Source organism: Podarcis erhardii (assembly GCF_964252035.2).
Source record: "Podarcis erhardii genome assembly, chromosome: 6".
Taxonomy (NCBI): domain Eukaryota; kingdom Metazoa; phylum Chordata; class Lepidosauria; order Squamata; family Lacertidae; genus Podarcis; species Podarcis erhardii.
Genome location: NC_138510.1, coordinates 82,746,789 through 82,769,465, shown reverse-complemented (window position 1 = coordinate 82,769,465; position 22,677 = coordinate 82,746,789). Strand labels below are relative to the sequence as shown.

At 42.2% G+C, this 22,677-nt stretch overlaps 1 protein-coding gene and 1 long non-coding RNA gene across 7 annotated transcripts in view; one reads left to right on the top strand and one right to left on the bottom strand.

The window, feature by feature from the left end:
* LOC309343994 overlaps window positions 1–16,106 on the bottom strand; it is a 32,524-nt gene extending 16,418 nt beyond the window's left edge. Inside the window, exons 1-3 of one of the 3 annotated variants that reach the window (XR_014157503.1) lie at window positions 16,026–16,051; window positions 5,050–5,294; window positions 1,127–1,239 (exon numbers count right to left, since the gene is read on the bottom strand). This is a non-coding gene — a long non-coding RNA (uncharacterized lncRNA). Of the gene's footprint in view, window positions 1–1,126; window positions 1,240–5,049; window positions 5,947–16,025 lie in introns of those variants that run through there. The other 2 variants (XR_014157502.1, XR_014157504.1) reach the window with 2 other exon arrangements.
* Window positions 16,107–16,188: 82 nt separating this feature from the next.
* NEK7 (NIMA related kinase 7) overlaps window positions 16,189–22,677 on the top strand; it is an 80,282-nt gene continuing 73,793 nt past the window's right edge. The window contains exon 1 of one of the 4 annotated variants that reach the window (XM_081866144.1): window positions 16,189–16,397. The gene's annotated coding sequence lies outside the window, so the exon portion shown is untranslated. The remainder of the gene's footprint in view (window positions 16,398–22,677) is intronic. The other 3 variants (XM_081866143.1, XM_081866142.1, XM_081866141.1) reach the window with 3 other exon arrangements.

Below are 22,677 nucleotides of genomic sequence, written 5' to 3'. Positions count from 1 at the left end.
TTAACAGTATGCCACCTAATTTCTCAGTATGATTGCAAATAAGTACTGTTAAACTCCATGCCATATCCTATATTTTAAATTTACGGGCGTGAATCTTAATTTTGCCTGTAGATCTTCTATGCTGCTTGTCAGAAGTGTACACTTCAGCGTCCTGTTCTCTTGATTGCTTAATTTTAACAGCTACATTATGACAGTCTCATTGTTCTTTACAGGGAATAAAAGAATCACACATTTGGCTCATGATTTGAGTTGGCTTATTATGCACCACAAATAATCTTTTTTTTTTTTTTTAAAAAAAGAAATGTTTCTGAAAACACACAACATAATCACATTGAAATTGATGGACTTTTTTTGCTGATTTTTAAGGAGGATATCAACTTTTATTTCCAACCATTTATTTAACAGCTGGTGATAAACCTGAATGTTTATCACATGGTGACCACAGCATTAGGTGATGGGTTGGATGTGTGAAGGAGCCACCATAGACCCAACAACACCAGCAGTACTTTCCCAAAATCTCACACTATCTCTGGCACTGCCTGTATTAGACTGAGAAATGGTTTTCTTTTTTCCTTCTGAAAATTTTGCTTCTTTTGCCCTTACTACTTCTTAAAGTCCACATTGGGCCTCAGCCAGAATGCACTTTCCTCTCGCAATCACTTTGTGTGTTACTTTTTGAAAGATATGAATGCATTTAGAGAAGTGACATCTAAGACTGCAGTTACACCAAAGTGTATAATGGAAGGCAGGGATAGGGAACCTTTGGCGGTCCAGATGTTCTTAGAATCCAGCTTCCATCAGCCCTAGCCAGCATGGTCAATGATCAGTGATGATGGGAGCTGGTCCAACAACACAAGAGGATCCAATTCATCTCATGCCTGATCTAATGACTGTTTTATATATGCATATTTATTGTTTATAATTTAATGGTTTGGCATCAAGTGAAACTAGTATGTAGGAACAAGTCAAGACATAGAAGGAAACCATTGTTAGAGGATAGCTTCAAAGTGTACAGGAATAAACCGAGGCCTGTGTTTTCTATGCTTGGTTCCTATGCACCTGTAAGGTTTTCTCCATTTTGGTGGAAGTCATTGCAGAACAGACACTAACAACTGTATCACCTCACCTCACTTTATCACCTCTGCTTACTTCAACATAATGCCTTTCAATGGACTGTGAACAATTCAGTGGCAATCCATCAATTGTGGAGTAATTAGATATCAAGTGATGCATATGACCCTATAAAATCAGAAGAAAAGGAATTAGAATATCAGGGTTTTGGTTTCCTGAGCTTTCCATGTGTATATCTTTGACCAAAACGGCAAAGAAAAGGATTCAATCTTAGAGCTCAGATCCTAGGTTTTCATATAGCTTCAGACATGAATGTAGGTGAAAAGTATGGGCTGCTACCCACATTACTTTATCTGGCATGGAGATTGATCCACCACACCGAAAGGGAATTTTCTTGCAAATTGCATATACTTCATGCTTATACAATAATGATTATTTATTTTTTTGGTATATGTTACAGGTTCATTTCTGTGCAAACACTTTGTGGGAACTGTGCCAACTGGTGATATGTCTGCGTCTCTTGCTAGTGATCCAGATTAGTCTCCTCTGTAACTTTTCCATAGGAAATCTGTTTGTGAAATTGCAACTTTGTGTGAACAGACCTGCACTTGAGGGTTAATATCTGAATATGCATTCCATAAATACACACTTTTCTTTATATCCCAGACAAGGGATATAATTTAATTCATGCAAATATGAATTCTGAGACCCACTCCCAAAGTAATATAAATGAAAGGAGGGTTTATTTCCTCTTTCTCCCTCCTGAACTCAAATACCCTAAAAGTTGTAAGGAGTTGAGAATGAAGTCTTATGTATTACATTAACCTGCAAAATAAAACAAAAAAATCCACATTGTGTGCATATGCAGTATAAGTATCTAGTTCCTCTATGGAGCAATTTATCCCAACCTTATGGAGTATTTTTTAAATAAAGTTTTGCAATTCTAACATAGTATGTCAGACATGAAATAATCATTACGTATTTATTTTAGACACTGATCTTTGCCAGATTTTTGGCCAGGAAGCTTTATCTTCAGATAAACATTTTACTGGTATTGTTTATTATTTCAGTTCCTGCTCATGCTTTTCCTTCAGATTTTGCAGTTTTTAGGACACGTTCCAGCAAGGTGGGGGTGTGGAGTGTGGGACCAGAGAGGATCTGTCAAAAGGGAACATTCATATTTTAACGCAACATTAACATTTTGGTAATTAATATGGCAGTTAATGCTTTTAGCAGATGTAACAACATTAGACTTGTAAATTTTAATTAAAGTTAATGGTTCACGATAGCTGTAGGGATCAGGCATCCTCTCTGGATACTGGAAACATGTCTAATGTGATTAGAAATACTAATTGAAGAAAAAAGGGCTGCAAGAGTAATGACTGTTTTTCTTTATAATCTTGCTTCATCATTACAAACCTTCAGCAGTCTCTTAAAAAAAGCTTCAGTGGAGGTAAAGAAACAACCCCAGAGTCAAATATTCTCCTTGAAGATTTTTAAAAGGGGGTCAATGGAAAATCCAGAGAGTTATTGTGCACACAGAGCAATAAAATAAAATAATGTATTAAAAAATCAATTTGTATAACCCTTTTCTTTGATTAACCTCATGAGATCAAAATCCCAAGAAATACTGTGAACATATCTGGTTACATTTCACACTTTTGTGTTTAATTAGGAAATAAGAGTGTTAATATTTCCCTCAGAGGCCCTAAATGGCCGCTCACCAATCCAATGGTGGGCAATGTTTGTGGCCCAGCATGGGGCTCTGCATCCTACTGCAGCCATGCCCCTTCCTTCTTGGCTGTTGCCATGCCTCTTGGCCATTGCAATGGCTTCTGGGTTCCCGCCAAACCAAGAATTCAAATTCAGCCTATCCATGGTGGTTAGGAGGGCAGGGCATTCCCCACGATTCCTCTCCAGGGCAATCTACCTGCAAAGCAAGGTAAGTGAAAATGCTAATGTGGGAATAGTTTATACTCATGTCCACCTACAAACCATGAAATCTGATAATCTGGATGTGGCTTTGCATACCCAGTGCTGGACTCAGAAGTCTTATAAATTTTGGTCATAGAAGTGAATTGAGGGTACAAATGCTGTGAGAATTTAAAATTATTACCGTTATGGGGTATAACAGATCAAATGTGGAAAGCCATTTTTTTTGTCATGACACTATACCATCTCTAATCTCATGGGCAAAACATGATTTTCGCACCTGTATTTCTAATTTCAACATTGGGAAGGGTTGTGTATGATTGGGAGAGTGTGTGCTTTGCATGCAACAGGTCCCAAGTTCAAATGGGGAATGGAGAGAGCCGAAACTGGCAGATTTGTTCATCCGTACACCTTTATGCATCTGCTTCTGCCATTCACGAAAAGCAGGCATGGAGAGTGAGAAAAAAAAAGTAGAGGCCAAGAAGTAGGAAAGTGACAAGAGGAGAGGACTAACTAGATGGTTCACCCCTGGTGCTGTAGCATGAAGGTTGACATCCAACTGAAATTGGCAAGAGCTACCTCTAAGTAAATGTGGTGAGAACTGCATTGAAGACAACAAGGAGGGAGCTAGCTTTTCCAGGGAGGGAGTTCCAGAGTCTGGGAACAGCCACCAAGGAGGCCCTTTTCCGTGTCCCCATAAAGTGTGCCTGTGAGGGTAGCAGGACTGAAAAAGGGCTTCCCCATAAGATCTCAAAACCCAGGCAGGTTTATATGAGGGAATATAGTCTTTAAGACAGCTTAGATCTAAGCAACACAGGATAGTTCCAGAGCCAGAGTGATACAGGAAGAGTAAATGATATGTGGAGCATTATCCAAAATACATACTGTCATGGAACTCTTGATACACCAGCCAGCCTTTCTCCTTCCCCAGGACTGCCAAATAAAAATGAAGTCACATGTACAAGCTCTCTCCAAGTTTTCCCTAGTTCTAGCTTGAAATTGGTTGAAATATACAAAACATTACTTCTGTGCACTTCAGGAGAAACCAATCTCTTTTCCAAATCACCTCTGGAATACATATTGTAAGTGCTGTTTATCTGCCATGTGAAGGGATAAAACAGCCACCATATTCTGCGGTGAGCCACCATAGAAGGGGCTTTCCAAGCTCCAAGGTCCTAAAGGTAAAGGTAAAGGTACCCCTGACTATTAGGTCCAGTCATGACCGACTCTGGGGTTGCGGCACTCATCTCGCTTTATTGGCCGAGGGAGCTGGTGTACAGCTTCCGGGTCATGTGGCCAGCATGACTAAGCCGCTTCTGGCGAACCAGAGCAGCGCACGGAAATGCCGTTTACCTTCCCACCGGAGCGGTACCTATTTATCTACTTGCACTTTGACGTGCTTTCGAACTGCTAAAGGTCCTAAAAACCAGTGGTTAAATCAGTTCAGTAGGTGAACATCTTCTTTCATATAATAATTATTTTTCTGACAGGCAGGATTTTGGAAGGACAGGGATGCATGTTCCATCCACAACACTTGTTTCCTTCTTCTCCAGTGCTGCTAAACTTTTGGCAATGTTATCAATTTTATCCTTAACATTGACCTAATTAATAAGTCATACCTGGCTTTTGCTTTCTCTCTTTCCACTCCTTTTACAGACTCTAATGATATTTTCATAGTGATTTACACGTTCAAAGAACGGCAATGTCAAGAACTCAACTCATTAGCGACTCAGCCACAGGAATTTTAAAGAAATGAATTATGAACAAAACAAGTGGCATGTCTCAAATGCTCAAAGCAATGTGAACAGGGAAACATTTGTGAGTACTCTGCTGACTGAAATAATGTATGGGTGACAATTTTGGTGGGGGAAAATTATTTACCTGATCCCTGGAAATTGTGATCTGCTCACTGAGAGAACAGAGAACTTACAGAGAACTGAACCTGTGTTTAAAGGGGAGCAGAATCACAAAGAAAGAGGAATCACCAAGGGAAGCCTTGGTAGCCATATCCTATGGGATTACTCCAGCTATTATGGCACAAATCACCTGGATTGTATCAGTCCTGGTAAAGTGGCATCCGATTCTAGATAAATGCAGCAGAGTCGTCAGCTCTGACACTTCTGTATTTCTCCTTCTTGATACAAACAGGAAACCCACAGAGCTATTGCGGGGATGTAAGTCTTGCAGCTGCAGTGCTTTCAAATTCTATCCCAATTCTCAAATCTTTATTGTCATCTAGACAATATTCCAGTAAAGTTCAGAACAATAAAATCACTCGGCAAAATCTGCATCTAGCGATTAAAATAATGTATAACATTCATTAATCCTCATTTTGTTGCAGAAACCTGGTTACTATCTCCATCCTATCCCCACCCTGAGCAAAAATAAGGAAGGCTACCTTACATTCATCTGAATGCCACTCCCTGTTAACAACCAACTGATTAATGAACTTAGATCAAATCGTCTGATACAAGGGGCAGTGCAAAAGAACATGCATGACTGATTCTATATGACTCTGCCTACAGGTGCATAGTCTCTCTGCAAGTGGTATTTTCTGGAATCTCCCCTGTAGCATTGCCGAAGGTAGCACATTCAGTCTTGCGAGCATGTATGACCTGTGTTGATTTGGGTTGGTCAAATGGGAGAGATAAGTTGCCATTGGCTGTCCACATTGCACCATCCCCAGACTTGCACAGGTGCTATTTCTAGACTTGCCATACGTCAGGAAAATTCCTGACAGGTCCTGGTTTTCAGGTGTAAAAATAGCATCAGGGGGGAACCCTAGCTATTTTTGATTTGGCTACTAAGTTATTGAAATTCATTGTCTAACAATCTGCATTTAATTATCTCAAATGCAGGATTTTGTGATAAGCAGTACAAGGAGTTTAGTGAGATACCTATATGTTTAATTTTGTTCACAATCCTTCTTAGCCATCCTGATTATTGATATTCAGCTAACATGGCCACAGCAAGACTATTAGGTTCTGATCTATAATGCAGATACAACTGGCCTCAACTAGAGCCAGGGCCTTTTCGGCCGCAGCTCCAATCTGATGGAACGCTCTGTCACAAGAGACCAGGGCCCTGCGGGACTTGACATCTTTCCGCAGGGCCTGCAAAACAGAGCTGTTCCACCAGGCCTTTGATCAGGGCACAGCCTGACCCCCCTCCTCTGGCAATCTGCATAGAATTTTGCTTATTGGTTGCCATAAATTTGATTTTAATTAATTTTTATAATGAAATGTTTTTAGAATCGTTGGATTATTTTGATTGTTGTTAGCCGCCCTGAGCCCAGCTTTGGCTGGGGAGGGCGGGATATAAATAAAATTTTTTATTATTATTATTATTATTATTATTATTATTATTATTATTATACAACCAAAACGTAAACATTCGCAGCCATACTTGTGTTACTAAAAGTCTTTGGTTTCTTTCTAGACATAGGGCAGCATAGCAGACACAATTTGGTACACCATCCCCCCCTCAAAGGAAAGCTTCAGTCTTTCAGTAGCCTGGTTGAAGGCATTTATCCAAACTGGCATACCATATAATAGTTGTGTGCTTAATCCAACACTGAACACCCAAATTCTATCCTTTACTTAAAAGGTGCACAGATCATGAATATATCACTGGAGATTTTGGAAACCGTGCTGATAGAGAAAGGAGTGTTGTCCTTATAGTAGAGAATTCTCCCTTCTGCCATGTATGAGGGCTTGAAAGGTCTTAAAAGTAGTTGCGAAGCCATGTGGTCAAAGCAACCACCGCATACATCAGCTGAGCTGAAAGACTCCACTCTCCATTTACTCTGGTTACTGTTTGTACTGGTTTCTTTATTTCATGTTTGTTGTGTAACAATAAGTGTCTACAAAATATTTATACAAAAATAAATTGAGATCATGACCTTTGGAGGAACTTTGAGGTTCACTCAAATAAAACTTCTAGATTGTACAGAAGGCACTGTTTTCAGCCTGTCTCCTGGTGTGTTCCCCAACCTCTTGTTACACCATGCAGAATATGGTAGCTTTCACACAATAATTAAACTATGAGCAGTTAGAAAATGATGCTCTAAGACCCAACATGGGTTTCTCAAAAATAAAACATGCCGGTCGAATCTCGGTTCTTCTTCTCCCCCCCCCCCCATGTTACAAGCTTGGTGGGTCAGGGGAATGCTGTAGACATAGTGTATCTTGATTTCAGCAAGGCTTTTGACAATTTCCCCCATTAAATGCTTGCAGAAAAGCTGTGAGCTGGATGAGGTAACTGTTAGGTGGGTTGTAGTTGGATGACTGTCCAAAGCCAAAGAGTGCTCACTAATGGTTCCTTGTCATCCTGGAAAAAGTGGGAAGTGGGGTTCTGTCCTTGGCCCATTGTTTATAAACGACTTGGATGCAGGAATTTAGGGGATGCTCATCAAATTTGCAGATGACATCAAAGTGGGAGGGGTAGTTAATGCCGCAGAAGACAGAAGCATGATTCAATATGATCTTAGCAGATTGGAAAAGTGGGCCCAAACTAACAAAATGAATTTCAGCAGGAACAAATGGAAGGATCTACACATAGGCAGAAAGAGCCAGCTGAACAAATATAAGATGGGGAAAACCTGGCTTGCCAGTAGTACGTGTGAAAAGGATCTAGGTGAGTTTGGCATGTTTAGTCTGGAAAAGAGGAGATATGATAGCTATCTTTCGATATCTAGGGGCTGTTACATGGAAGATGGAGCAAGCTTGTTTTCTCTTGCTTTAGAGGAGGGTAGTATCTGAACCAACGGATTCAAGTTACAGGAAAGGAGATTACCACTAAACATCAGGAACGTTCTGATGGTAAGAGCTGTTTCACAGTTGGACAGACTCCCTTGGAAGGCAGTGGACTCTCCTTCACTGGAGGTCTTTAAGCAGAGGTTTAATGGCCATCTGTCATAGATGCTTTAGCTGAGATTCCTGCACTGCAGGGGGCTGAACTAGACAACCCTCAGGGTCCCTTCCAACTCTACAGTTTGGTGATTTTATTTGTAACTTTTTCAAAGCATTTATATCTTCAGCTGTAAAAGCTCCCAGAGTGGCTTAAAGGTAAAGGTAAAGGTACCCCTGCCCATACGGGCCAGTCGTGTCCGACTCTAGGGTTGTGCGCCCATCTCACTTAAGAGGCCGGGGGCCAGCGCTGTCCGGAGACACTTCCGGGTCACGTGGCCAGCGTGACGAAGCTGCTCTGGCGAGCCAGACCCAGCGCAGCACACGGAAACGCCGTTTACCTTCCCGCTATAAAGTGGTACCTATTTATCTACTTGCACTTAAGAGTGCTTTCGAACTGCTAGGTGGGCAGGAGCTGGGACCGAACGACGGGAGCTCACCCCGCCGCGGGGATTCGAACTGCCGACCATACGATCGGCAAGTCCTAGGCGCTGAGGTTTTACCCACAGCGCCACCCGCGTCCCCAGAGTGGCTTACCACTCGATAAAAATAACATTTTGGGTGAAGGCTGCAGAACATATCCACACCATATATTTAAAGTGCTCTTAAAAGGTAAAGGCAAAGGGACCCCTGACTGTTAGGTTCAGTCACGGATGACTCTGGGATTGCGGCACTCATCTAGGTTTACTGGCCGAAGGAGCCAGCGTACAGCTTCTGGGTCATGTGGCCAGCATGACTAAGCCACTTCTGGCCAACCAGAGCAGCACACAGAAATGCTGTTTACCTTCCCGCCGGAGCGGTACCTATTTATCTACTTGTACTTTGACGTGCTTTCGAACTGTTAGGTTGGCAGGAGCAGGGACCGAGCAATGGGAGCTCACCCCATCGCGGGGATTCAAACCACCCACCTTCTGATCGGAGAATTCTGGGAACAGTCATTTGTTAAGGGTGCTGAGAGTTGTTGAGATGCTTCACAGAACTACAATTCCTGGTAGCCTTAACAAACTACAGTCTGATAACTGATGATGCTGGCTGGGGCTGCTTTGGAGTACAACATCTGGAGGGCCACAAGCACCACAGCCCTGGATGTTGTTGTAATCTTATGTGTATCTGCATGTAGTGTCTAATTTGTCCTTGGTAAAAAAACTGAGCTTTCCATGCTATATAGCAGTTAATAATGAGCTGAATGTTTTGAAGAGGGATAGTGAATTGGTAGAGCATGTGACTCTTAATCTCAGGATCATGAGCTGGAGTCCCATGTTGGGCAAAAGATTCTTGCATTGAAGGGAGTTGGACTAGATGACTCGTGATCCCTTCCAACTCTACACTTCTGTGGTTCTATGACACAAGGTGGGGCTCATCAGTTCCATTATTGGGCTGTTTTGCTATACTATATTCTATAAATTAGGTTTCTGTATGGAAATATCATTTGGATTTTACCCACTGGAGCAGAGGATTAATGGAGGCATAATATACATAAATATGGCATAGTTAAATGGTTTCTCATATGACTTACCAGCCCAACTGTAAATAAAGCAACATCTACTTCAGAAGCAGCCTTGTTAAGTGAATAAAGTATATAGTTTTGTTTAACGTCATAGGCAAGTACTGTACATGTTTTTGTGGATTTGGCTAAGCTTTCCAGTGCTGTGTTTTCTCATAAAATGCAAATACCTTAGTCAGAGAAACATGCCAGGCCTTGGATAGTTAAGTTGTGACATTTAAAACCTCAGTTCTACCTTTGTTAAAAGCCCCTTTGATATGGAAACATCTTACAGTTCCTGATTTTCTAAGATGGAATTGTATGTTTAAATGGGCACTGTCAGATACAGAAACTGATGCATTTATTTTAAAAAACTAAATTGTAACCATAGAGATAAGTTAAATGTCAATGTACACTGGTTTTGTTCAGTTTCCTTTCAAGCAGGTAATTGTTTGCAACCCAAGGACTGAGACTATCAATCATTGTGCAGTTCAGAACATGACACGATTATCTCACTTTCAGAAAGATGCAAAAGAGGCATATTTTAAAAGGGTGAATAAAGTCTGCTATTAAAGTTCACTTTTCGTGTTTGTGATTTTAAATAATAATTGAGAAATGCACTCAAAGTCTGGGGAAATGGGTCAATTTAACCAATATATAAACTCATCTTAAGTTTTGGGCATTTTTTTTTATTATTAAGTGGCAAAAGATTCACCATAAGAATCTTAAAAAGATTCCATAGTTAGCAATTGGAATCATAGCTGCTATAATAAATGTAATGGGAAGAGCTTCATCTATATTTCTATCTGTCATGCAGCTGTTAAAAGCACAGGAGCTATCTCTACCTAGTCTTTTGCCAACCACTCTCCAAGGCTATCTTAGACTACTGGGTTATCCTGGAGGTTTTTCTATCATGTAAGATTGTGCTGAACTGATTGTCTTATCTCAAGGTGATGATCACTCTTAGCCAACCAAATATAATGATTTAATGTGAAAATTCCTGCTGATTGATGATCTTTGACAGATAAATTTTCCTCAGTGAGTAGACATCCTTACAAATCCCACAATACATAGATGTTTTAGTGAACACTGCCATTTTCAAAATTCTGCATCTCATTAAATATTGTACTTAGAAGTATGAACCTTATGTCAAATTTTATAATTTCAAGATCAAGGGCGTATGCAAATCTTTACTAAAGTGTCTTTTTAAAATGTCTTCTCTGTGTATCTGGATCTGCATATGAAAGGTAGGAAAAAGTAAGATTCCATATCTATGTCTACTGGTTAATTATAATTTATATGAAAGCGATGATAACATAAAAAACCCAACCACCACCCTTTCAATTTAAACGAAAAAAGAAGGCACTCAAAAACTGGCAAACACAAAAGCATGGAAATTGTAAGGTAAGACACCCACATTGATTTCCACATCAAGCAGAGGCTAAATTCAGCAGTGGGCTCAAACTCAGGTGCCTGGCAGCAGGGTCCGATGGAGATACTGCTTGGTCTGAGCCATGCTGCTCTGAAGTGTCACTGACAGAGGAATCTGAAGGCAGCGAGCTGACCTGGTGGCAGGGGATGGGCTACCAGGGGGCAGCTAGTGCATCTCACTGAAGGACACCCAAAATCAGGATCTAGTACTGAGAATATAGGTAAAGGTAAAGGGACCCCTGACAATTAAGTCCAGTTGCAAATAACTCTGGGGTTGCAGCACTCATCTCGCTTTACAGGCCAAGGGAGCTGGCATTTGTCTGCTTCCACAGACAATTTTTCTGGGTCATGTGGCTAGCATGACTAAGCCACTTCTGGCGAAATCAGAGCAGTGCACAGAAATGCCGTTTACCTTCCCGCTGGAGCAGTACCTATTTATCTACTTGCACTGCTGCTTTTGAACTGCTAGGTTGGCAGGAGCTGGGACCGAACAACGAGCGCTCACCCCGTCGCGGGGATTCGAACCGCTGACCTTTCAGTCGGCAAGCCCAAGCAGCACAGTGGTTTAACCCACGTTAAATTCCTATACAATGCAGCATGGACTGGTGGTATGGGGTGCAGAACCCTTTCAATGCTTTTGTTCCTGAAACTGATTCTCTTTAGCCATTATTCACCCAATAGGGTTTAATTCTAGCCATGCAGTCCCATTGCAGAAAATTAATTATGGATAAGTAGATTCAATCTGCCACTCCTTCCCTGCATTTTAGATCATCTCATCCTCTGCTAAGCAGAAATCCTCTGCATTCCAGTACACAGGTTACGCTGCCATAAATGTATACCTTGCTCTTATTTTTTATACTCAAAGATTTGAATGGTCTCTTATCTAGGCAGCTTGCAGGACATACTTAACACAGCAGTAGCAGTAGAATTCCACCATATATGCCTCTAAATCATTTCCTAGCCCACTTCCTAATGGTAATGGCATATCATATTGAAACGTAAGGTGCTATTTGTTATTATCCTAATGCATTGCCCCCTCCAAAACAGAAAGATTCACATTTAAAAACAGGGTCAAGGTTTCACATTGCTAGTCACATCATGGAAGTTACATGGTTAGCCATGTGGAGGGAATATGCACTGACTGCACTGCTCCTCCAGCATGCCTGCCATCTATTCAGCAGAGCAAAACAGGTATTGAGTCCTTAGGGATTAAACTGTTTGCATCCAAGACTTTGAATGTAATGTCATAATAAGTTCTAGCAAGCGCAGGCATTGAGAAACCAAAACAAATTTATGAGGAAATTCCTTTTCCTTAGGTTTCATAAATTTCCACTACTGTCATTATTCCATCACTGTCCAATACAATGGGCACAGAGTTCTAAGTAACTGCCATTATCTGAGAAGAATGCCTTGTTCAAGACCTCATCACTACAAAATTATGACAAAAGCATGTCATTGTCAATGCTGCTTCGTTTAAATGATTTGACCCACTGCAGGTTGAGGGTGATATCGAACTAAGTCCTACTTGGAACAGACCCTTTGAAATCAATTTAATATCACGCTGACTTACTTACTAGTTCCAATATTTTCTGTTCCCAGTCCAGAGAAGCATTAGATGCACCTAAGTCCTATTGAAATCAATTAGCTTAGAGGTTTAGGAGCACTAGCTGGCGAACCGATATTCTGGTCGTCTTCCAGTAATTACTGCCTGTAGTTTGTATAGCTACTTCTACTTTTCTTGCTGGTTTACTTAACTGCCTTCCACAAGACCTATATACGGTAATTATTGTATTGTATTTCCAAAACAATATCTTTTAAATACTGCAGCGGTACCTATTTATCTACTCGCGCTGGTATGCTTTCAAACTGCTAGGTTGTCAGGAGCTAGGACAGAACAAAGGGAACTCACCCCGTTGCATGGTTGCATGGTTGCTGACCTTCTGATTCGCAAGCCCAAAGAGGCTAGATGGTTTAGACCACAGTGCCACCCGTTCCCCTTGCTACTCAAATATATGAAGGAAAAACCCAAAGAATATTCTTCAAACTTTTTATCTCCCTTCTTTGGTTATTTCCAAATGAAACTAACCGCACAAACCTTAGCATATTTACTTGGAAGTAAATCCTACTGTGTTCAATAGAGCTTACTCCCTTTTCGGTGTTTTTAAGATTGCTGTCCACATTGATGAACCAATGGTGGCCCATTTTTCATGATTCTTGGTAACTGATCAGCTGTTGTGGGATCTTTATAAACTGTAGTCGAAGCATGATGAGACTCTACATGTGGGTCTATCATTCTTTGTACCAGTGGCATTCAGATTTTAAAGTACACTTTAATTTTGTGATTTAGTTGAGGAAGAAGCTCTCTAAAATATTGCTGTGGAACCTATGGTTCTAAAGCCAGAACCATAGTGCTTTTCAACATGTTCAAGTCCATTTCTTTTGGCCAACTGTACCCAATTACCTAAATGCTATATTAAACAGAACCTTTGTTGAATTATTGATGATTCTGGTAACTCTAGAGAAGAGAGACCAACTGACTTACTAATTTCCTCAGGGCCTTTGTTAGAAATATCATTGCTTATACTGCATAAATAGCTGATCTAAAAATGAAAGAAGTTGCCGAGGGGGCCAGAAGGGATATTTTCATGAGAGAAAGTGAAGAAATAAACCTCATTTAAATACTGAAAGGTATTCATTCATCTCTCTACAAACTTGCTTAAATGCTTCCCAGATCTGTAAGATGCTTTGTTGTGGGGAATATATTTCTCTTACTGAACTGAAATATTATTATTTTTGCTTGCTAAATTGAAAATGCAGTAGAAACAGTTCTCATTTTCATAGTACTACTTCCTTTTATTCATTAGCTCCTGTAGTCGGATTTAAGAAAGAGAAATGTGCATTACTTGTCAATGGAATTAATGTTTCATTATGAATTAAAAGTTGGTTATTGGACAATTTGCTTCTGAGGCCCATTCTTCCATAAGCAAGCTGTGACAAGTTTTCTCCAGATATGGCCTTCAATCACATGCCTTCTACTGGTAAGTTAACTGCTTCGTAGATATGCAGAGGTATAATAAACTGTAGTGGTTTGAATGTGGACTAGGACCTGGGAGAACAGGGTTCAAATTCCCACTCAGCTATCTAGTTCACTGGGTGACCTTGGGCCAGTCATGGCTGCTCAACTTAACCGGAGTGTTGTTATATGGATAAAATGGGAAGGGAATGAACCATGTATGCCGTCTTGAGCTCTCTGGAGGAAAGCGGGGATAAAAATATAACAAATAAATAAATAAATAAATAATGTTACCACCAGGGAGACATGTTTTACAGGTGGGTATGCTTATCCACTGTATACACTTGTACATTCTTGCTTTTGTGTTAACTTGGAAGCTGCATTTCAGCATATTTATTTTGTGTTCATGATGTCACAAGGTCATTTCACACCATATGGTATAGGTATGGTATATACATTGAAAGCATAGGTCCCCAGACGTTGTTGGGACTACAATTCCTATCATCTCTGGCCATTGACCAAAATGACTGAGCCTGATAGTTGTTGTTCAACAACATTTGAGAACCGAAGGCTGAAAAAAATGGTGCAACAGAGTTGAAGGAACTGTATTTGTCTGTTCCATTTTATACATGTGATTGAGACTTTGACTCACTGCCATATACAAAAACCTTAACAGGCATATACTCACTTCATATATTATAGTTGTGTAGTTGCACACTCTCAATCTATTATGACTTCAATCCTCTGTATAATTAGACTAATTTAAGCCTAGTGATTTCAATAGGTTTAGACACAAACTTATATATGGACTTATAAAACTATGTGAAGGCAGCTCCACTTTATTATTGAGGGCACAATAACGTAAGACCGGTCTTTCTTGCAGTATGTGAGAGACAGATCTGCTTGTCTAAATATTTGTATACTGTGCTGCATTCAGCTGGCTCTCTGCTGACTGCACTTTTAAAAACCCAGCTGTGCTGCTACAGGAATCACCAGCGGCATAGCCAAAGCAAATGTATCTGCAGTTTAAACTGCTGGGAAGGATGTGCAGAACTAGTCCAATGAAGGGAAACTGTAAAACTGAATACACCCCAGATCTGAAATAAAAGTTGGCTGAACTTTTTCAATCCTCCAACTGCCTGAAACTTGGGTCCCCAGCTGTTGTTGGACTACAACTCCCATCGTCCCTAGCTATCAGGACCTGTGGGAACAACAGATGAGGACCCAAGTTTGAGAAACACTGTAGGGCAAAGTTTCCCAAACTTGGGTCTCCAGCTGTTTTTGCACTACACCTCCCATGATCCCCAATTGCTCGTCCTGCTTAGCTAGGGATGGTGGGAGTTGTAGTCCAAAAACAGCTGGAGACCCAAGTTTGGGAAACCTTGCTGTAAGGTGCAATCTGCCTCTGAAGCCAGGAAACTGGGGAGACAGAACCCACTGCTGCGGAGATGGGGCATTTGGGGATACAGTGGTACCTCGGGTTAAGTACTTAATTCGTTCCGGAGGTCCGTTCTTAACCTGAAACTGTTCTTAACCTGAAGCACCACTTTAGCTAACGGGGCCTCCTGCTGCTGCCACACTGCTGGAGCACGATTTCTGTTCTCACCCTGAAGCAAAGTTCTTAACCCGAGGTACTATTTCTGGGTTAGTGGAGTCTGTAACCTGAAGCGTATGTAACCTGAAGCATATGTAACCCGAGGTACCACTGTATTTCTAGCCTGGGGGGAAGCATCCTTTGCAAAGTGCACACATTCAAAGAGGGACAATCACGTGTGTATTGACTGGGGTAGGGGTGATGGTTAAGGAGAAGCAAGCTGCCTGCTCTAAATGTCATGATCCAGGGATGCCAACTTGAATAAAATAATGGGGGGGGGGAGCCCTTCCCAGCATAATCGATCATATGACGTGGTGCACGCACACCACTGGAATGGCAACTTTTTTTGGGGGGAATACGTTATTGGGGTGGCTCTCCCCCTCGGCCCCTAAGAGTCGGTTCCTAGGTCATGAACCGAACCAGTCTATCAGGAGGAGGGAGTCCTTACTGAGGCAGGATGACGCGTGAAGCCCATAACGTGTGTATGTGTGTGCCTGCGACAGAGAAAAGAACCGTCGTGGAGCCGTTTCCCCGCGCTATATCCCTTCCTTTCTCGCGCCCCCAACTTTTTTTGTAAGGCGAAGTCACGGTTACCTTTTTGCCTCCTTTTTCTGGCGGCGGCCAGGACGGGCTCTCCGCGCGTGTGTAGCAACCCCGCGCGCGGGGAGCCGGCGACGGGCCGGCCGGCGGCTGGGAAGGAGGCAGGGCCGGTAGGCGGTGCGCCCGGCCCCGCCTTCTTGTCCTCGGGGATGCCGGGATGTTTACAGCCTTGACAGCGGCGGCACCAGGAGACGGAAGAGCGAGAGAGCGAGCGAGCGAGGAGGAGGGGGGAAAAAAGAGGGAGGCTGAGGGCTGCGCTCCTTCTCCACAAAAAAACCCTCACCCTCCCCTCCCACGTACTGCCGCGTCCCTGCCTGAGGGAGATTTAAAAAATAACTGAAACCGACGCCTGCCCAGCCTTCTGAGGTAACCGAAAGTACCGAGTCGAGTGGGGGGGGGTGGTGGTAGCGGAGGGGCGGGCGCGCGCGCGCGCGCTTGGTGGGTGGAGGAGGCTGCTGCTACTGCTGAGGGAGAAATGACGCCGCGCGAGGAAACGGCTGAGGAGAAGTTCGCTCGGTAAACGGCCCCCGCCCTCAAAAAGAACCCCATCAACCCTCTTCTCTTTTTCTTTTTTGGCCTCGGCGCCCGCGCGCGCGCTCGCTCGCTCCGCCACAGATACTTCGCCCGGGACCTGCTCGTGAGCGCGGCCCTCCCACCGGGCGATCTCCATTGGCTGCTTCGTACGGCGTCCCCGCCTCTCATTGGTTGCCGTCAGTGCCGTTTCCTTCCCTCTCCCCTCCCCCCCACCGCTTCACGCGCTAGTTGTAAGTAAGACGAGGGTGTGTTTGTGTGGAGATGCGTGGGGGGGGGGGAGGAAGCAACTGCGCCTGCGCGCTTTGGAGAAAAGCGTTCTCTGGAAAAGGGACGGCGGTCTTCTTCTGAGTTGGCCCCTGTCCTAATGCCCTTCCTTCATAGGGGCTCCCCTCCTTTTTTTGGGGGGGGGGTTGTTGTCAACCTTAGTCACCTCCTCGCCTCCCCCCACCCCGCTCCGTCTTTGGCCCTTGCATAAGTAAATAGGCGCGTATTGAAACCTTGGTAGAAGGCCATCTGCACTGAAGTTGTATAAGAACTTGCGCCAAAACTATTTTTACTGGGGGGGTTTGCGTCTGTTTGCTCTATAATGGCAGGCTGGGGGTTGTTAGCAGTGCCAAGGGATTGGTGGGACAACAGCAGACTTCCAAGTGTGGCGTGTGGAGGCGTCCCCACAGTGAAGCACCGAGCAAGGTTCAAGACCCATGATTTCTTCCTCAGGCAACCTAAGGACTTCTGATGCTGGTGGTGATGCTTGTAGTCCAGAAGGCAGGGTTGGGGTGAGGGCGCCATAGCATGGGTCGCAAAAGACACCAGCAGCCCTTTCCCTGCTGTCGTGTCTTTTTCTTGGGTGCAAATTCATATTTATTTATTTTTTGTGTGACTCAAAAGTGCATTGGCATGTTGTTGTTTAGTCGTTTAGTCGTGTCCGACTCTTCGTGACCCCATGGACCAGAGCACGCCAGGCACTCCTGTCTTCCATTGCCTCCCGCAGTTTGGTCAAACTCATGCTGGTAGCTTCTAGAACACTATCCAACCATCTCGTCCTCTGTCGTCCCCTTCTCCTTGTGCCCTCCATCTTTCCCAACATCAGGGTCTTTTCCAGGGAGTCTTCTCTTCTCATGAGGTGGCCAAAGTATTGGAGCCTCAGCTTCAGGATCTGTCCTTCCAGTGAGCACTCAGGGCTGATTTCCTTAAGAGTGGATAGGTTTGGTTTTCTTGCAGTCCATGGGACTCTCAAGAGCCTCCTCCAGCACCATAATTCAAAAGCATCAATTCTTCGGCGATCAGCCTTCTTGATGGTCCAGCTCTCACTTCCATACATCACTACTGGGAAAACCATAGCTTTAACTATACAGACCTTTGTTGGCAAGGTGATGTCTCTGCTTTTTAAGATGCATAAGGAAGCAATTTCTCCCCTCTGCCTCCCAGGTAGCCCTGTAATCCAAATTGGGATGCGCTGACTTACGGGCTTGTACTCCGTTATACACTGGATGTACACTGGGATAGCTCAGTCGGTAGAGCATGGGATTCTTAATCTCAGGATTGTGGGTTGTCCCATGTTGCGCAAAACATTCTTGCGTTGAGGGGGTTGGACTAGATGACCCTCGTGGTCCCTTCCAACTCTACAGTTCTTTGATTATAATATCTCCACCCTTCCCTTCAGTTTCCCAGCTGGGCTTGAGGGTATAAGTATTGGTGGTGGCATTGTGCCGTTGCTAAAACCCTTTTAATGTAAACCTCCAGCAATGTTACGCTGGTTAGCGGTTACACTGCAGCAAGAGACTTTACTGATCTTGCCGTTTAGCCCTAACTGCCTGGTCTGAAGTAAGCCCAGTTGAATTCAGTGGGGTTATACTTCCAGTTAAGTGAGGTTAGGATTACAACATTCAATAAGCTTAGACTATGCTGTAAAGTACAGTCTTAAATATACCCATCCTGTGTTGTTTGTGCATGTATAAAGCAGTGAATTATTTATCTGGAGGAAAATCATACTTCTCATCTTCCTGTTTGCAAGTTATTGCTATGTTTCAGTTACTGATAAAGAGCTGAGTTTGCCCTATTACTGGATGCATAGCTTCCAACTCTATATCTCGTTGCACAGAACACGAGTTTTCTTGCTTTAGCATCAGCTGAATAACTTTGCCATTTATAAACAAGGTATTGATGTTCTGAAATGTCGAGGAGCCAGAGCTGCATAAGATGCTGAAAATTATACAGACCTGTGGTATTTAAATACAGATGTGCCTGTTTCCCCAATACCAAAGGAAACAAAGAAGTAATTCCAAGTGTTTTCTACAGTCTTTTGTGGCAGTAGCTTTCTGCCAGTATAAGCCAAAAGCCCTCTGAGATGCGTGCTTATAAAGTAGATTGCCTGTTGCTTAGTACGGAAGGGTGAGTCATCTCTGAGATGCTTCCATGGAAGTCAAGTACACATGATGAAGTTCTTTCATGACCTTGGTACCTCGGTTCAAGATCTCATGGAAATGACTTGTTAATTGTGTTTACTCTAGTTTATTTAGAGTAGCTTTTTCATCATGTACATTGTAACTCACCAAAGCTGTAAACAGTCCATCAATCACGTTTTCAGTCTCAGGTGGCTTGTTGAACTGCTGGTGGTTACAGACAGCGAATTGGCTGCAGTCAATTTTAGCGCATAACAAACATGATGTAAATTAATGGAAAGTTGAAGACAGGAAATTGTGACACTATAAGTGGTTGTGTAGGCAGACCCTTAAATTCATTTTAAGCAAGCATCTTTGCTTCTTTAAGCAAGATCATCTTTGGTGGCTGAACACTCTTGATTGTGCAGGATACTAAAGGGCCTGGACTCTGTAGCATTTTAAGAAAGATGGTTGTCTGTTAACTTCACTAACAGTTGAGGTACAAGGTGAGATTTCTTACACCTCTTTCCTCACCATTCCCTTTCTTTCCATTCCCTTACTACCACTTTTAAAGGTAGTGTATTTAAAAATGATTGGCTCTTACTGTCTTCATTTTTTTGGATTCTGTTCCTGGTGAATAGATGTTCCAGTGACAGCATATCTCTCATTTTCTGGTGAGAGATGAGCCTTCCAGAAGTTCCCATTTAGCTGAAGAAGGCAGAGAGGAAAACCAGAAATATCAACAATGTGTTATGATGTAAGTGTGGGAACTCAGGAATAAAAAAAAACAAAACTAAGGATTTATAACTGGTACTGAAAAAACTTACAGCTTGAAGCTATGCTGCTACTAAGCTCAGTGAGGCTAACTCTTGAGTAAATTGCATAGGATTGTAATCTTGCACTCAGTGGGGTTTTTAAGTGAGCATACACAGAGTTGAATTGTTCACTAGGTAAACTACTGAAAAGTAATTAATAGTTTACTTAATTTACTACAAATTATGTTCAACTATGTTTTATTTGGGACACAGGTGGCGCTGTGGGTTAAACCACAGAGCCTAGGACTTGCCGATCAGAATGTCGGCAGTTCGAATCCCCGCGACGGGGTGAGCTCCCGTTGCTCGGTCCCTGCTCCTGCCAACCTAGCAGTTCAAAAGCACACCAAAAAGTGCAAGTAGATAAATAGGTACAGCTCCGGTGGGAAGGTAAACGGCGTTTCCGTGCGCTGCTCTGGTTTGCCAGAAGTGGCTTAGTCATACTGGCCACAAGACCAGAAGCTGTATGCCGGCTCCCTCAGCCAATAAAGCGAGATGAGCGCCGCAACCCCAGAGTCGGTCACCACAGGACCTGATGGTCAGGGGTCCCTTTTTACCTTTATGTTTTATTTAAGGTGGACCCATTGAAATTAATAGATCAAACTTATGCATGTTCATTAATTTCAGTGGGTCTATTCTGAGTATAACTTGGCTGACTACCACCCAAAGATATTTAGGATCATTGTACAACAATATTAGAGGCCTGTGTTCCAGCAGAGATGTTATAACAAAACAGAACTGGATTTTACCTAATCTCTCTTCAGTCCAATCCTATGCAGAGTTAGCCATGCCTAAGGCTGCAATCCTGTACACACCTACCTAGGGGCAAGTCTCATTGAATACAGTGGAGCTTAGTTCTCAGTAGGCACGATTAGGATTGCCACTCTTTTAAATCCAGAGGTTTTGGCACACCTAATTCTGCATTGGGGTACAGCCTTAATTGTACCAGGGATACAGATTGTGCAATATTGGATGCAATCATGTGTGCATTCTTATAGATGTTATCTTCAATTATAGCTTGGTTTATTTGAATTTACAACCAAAAAGGGGAAAACCTTTCAAAGTAACAGACTAATGGAACACTAAAAATTGCCGTGTAGCCCTAAGGGTTTCTCCAATATCCTTAAAATGTTAAATTCCTTATAATGATTTATGTGTTGCCAGCTTTCTTTGTGTGACAATAGTGCTGTTTTTCATCCAATTATAAAATTCTTATACCGCAGACTTTTTTTTGACATGATAAATATATTTCATTGTGTCTCTGTTTCAAAGAAACAAAGGAAAATATTGAAGCCCAAGTCCATTAATCATCTTTAATCAGCCCATCATTTATTGCCTTTTCAGAAATGAAAAGTATTTTCCTCACTATGATGATAATACTGTATTGAGTCTCTAGTTGTCTTAGTGCGAATAGTGGAACGTCGACTATGAATGCGACACTTACTTCATTTATTTGCTACTAATGGGAATTAGTTTTCCAGTGAACAAGTGTATTTGATAATTTTCAGGATGCCTTAAGGCCTTTGAAACTTTGGAACTCTTAGAATTGGTAGCCTTTTGTTTATAGTCGTAACATTATCACAGTGCATATATTAATAGTATCTTACTGGTGCTCCAAGACACTTTAGATTGATTGCCATTTAGATGCTGAAGATTTAAATTATTTCCCCCAGTTGTGTGTTCCAGTTGGATGCTCCAGAAAGTTTTGATGCATGGCAGGAGTACTGTTCAGTGTTCTTTTAGTTCAGCTAATGAGTTTCCTACCTACTGCTACTTGTGTTGTTTCTTTTCCACCCCAAGGTCATTTATTCCCCATAATATCTGTACTGTTGGTGAGGAAATGAATAGGTTTTCTTTGCATTAAACTTTCTTTTACATTATAACCCTCAGTAACTAAAGCAGACTGAAAGTTTTATTTCCTGTAGAAGTTAGAAAATAAACAATAGCTGAAGGACCCTAATGTTTACTGTTTGTATTAACACATAAGATGTTGGGGAACAAATAGATTTAAATAGGCTGGGCAACTTGTGACCCTGCCTTCAGACCTGAACACGGCACACTCCTCATGCATTGCGGACTGCCAGATGCCTGCCAGCCCCCTATTTTGTAGTCTCAGACAGACAGCAAAAATGGGTTTATCAAGCCCCTGGTGGGGCACCACATATGGCAGGTGGGTAGCATTTAGCTTTGTTGCCACATTGTGTGTGCCTGAATGAAAAAGTCTCTCGGGCTGCAGAGTCTGGAATACACTCAAATATAAAATATTGCTGTGTACTCATTTGAAACGGTTAACTGCTAAATCAACAGTAAGCTAGATTTTAGAAGACCGGAAGGTATCTGACGTAATCCTAACCATAAAATGCAACAGTTCTAGAGGTGGAATAAATAGACTTCACTAATGTATTGCAGTTTTGGCATTTCTGTCACTGTTTTAACTACAGATATTATCGCACCCACCCTTTGCTGTCTTCCTTTTTTTTAGCAACTGGGAAATAAGAGTTCAGTACCTTGCAGCAGTCCTTTTGGATTACTTTTTTACTTGAAGGTAATATTTTTTAGGGTAGAGACTAATTTTTTGCTAAGTATTCTTGTAATGCTGAATTTACAAGCACACTTTCACCATAGGAAGGTTACTTTACAGAGACGAGTTTCTCAGAGACTGAAACTTGAAGGTATGAATATGAACTAGTTGTGTAATTTCTGTTTCTATAGGCATATAGACTCTTGACTAAAACCCCTTTAGCTTAAGCCAGGAGATAAGGGGCTTACAAATTCACTTGTGCAGCAAAAGGCATGGAAATTGTGTTAAGCTGCCTGTCTTAACTTCTATGTTTCATAATCAGTAAAGACATTCTACAGTCTTGTGTTTGTTTACAACTTGGCTTTTATACACCGAAATTTCCATTGGTTCCCCCCCCC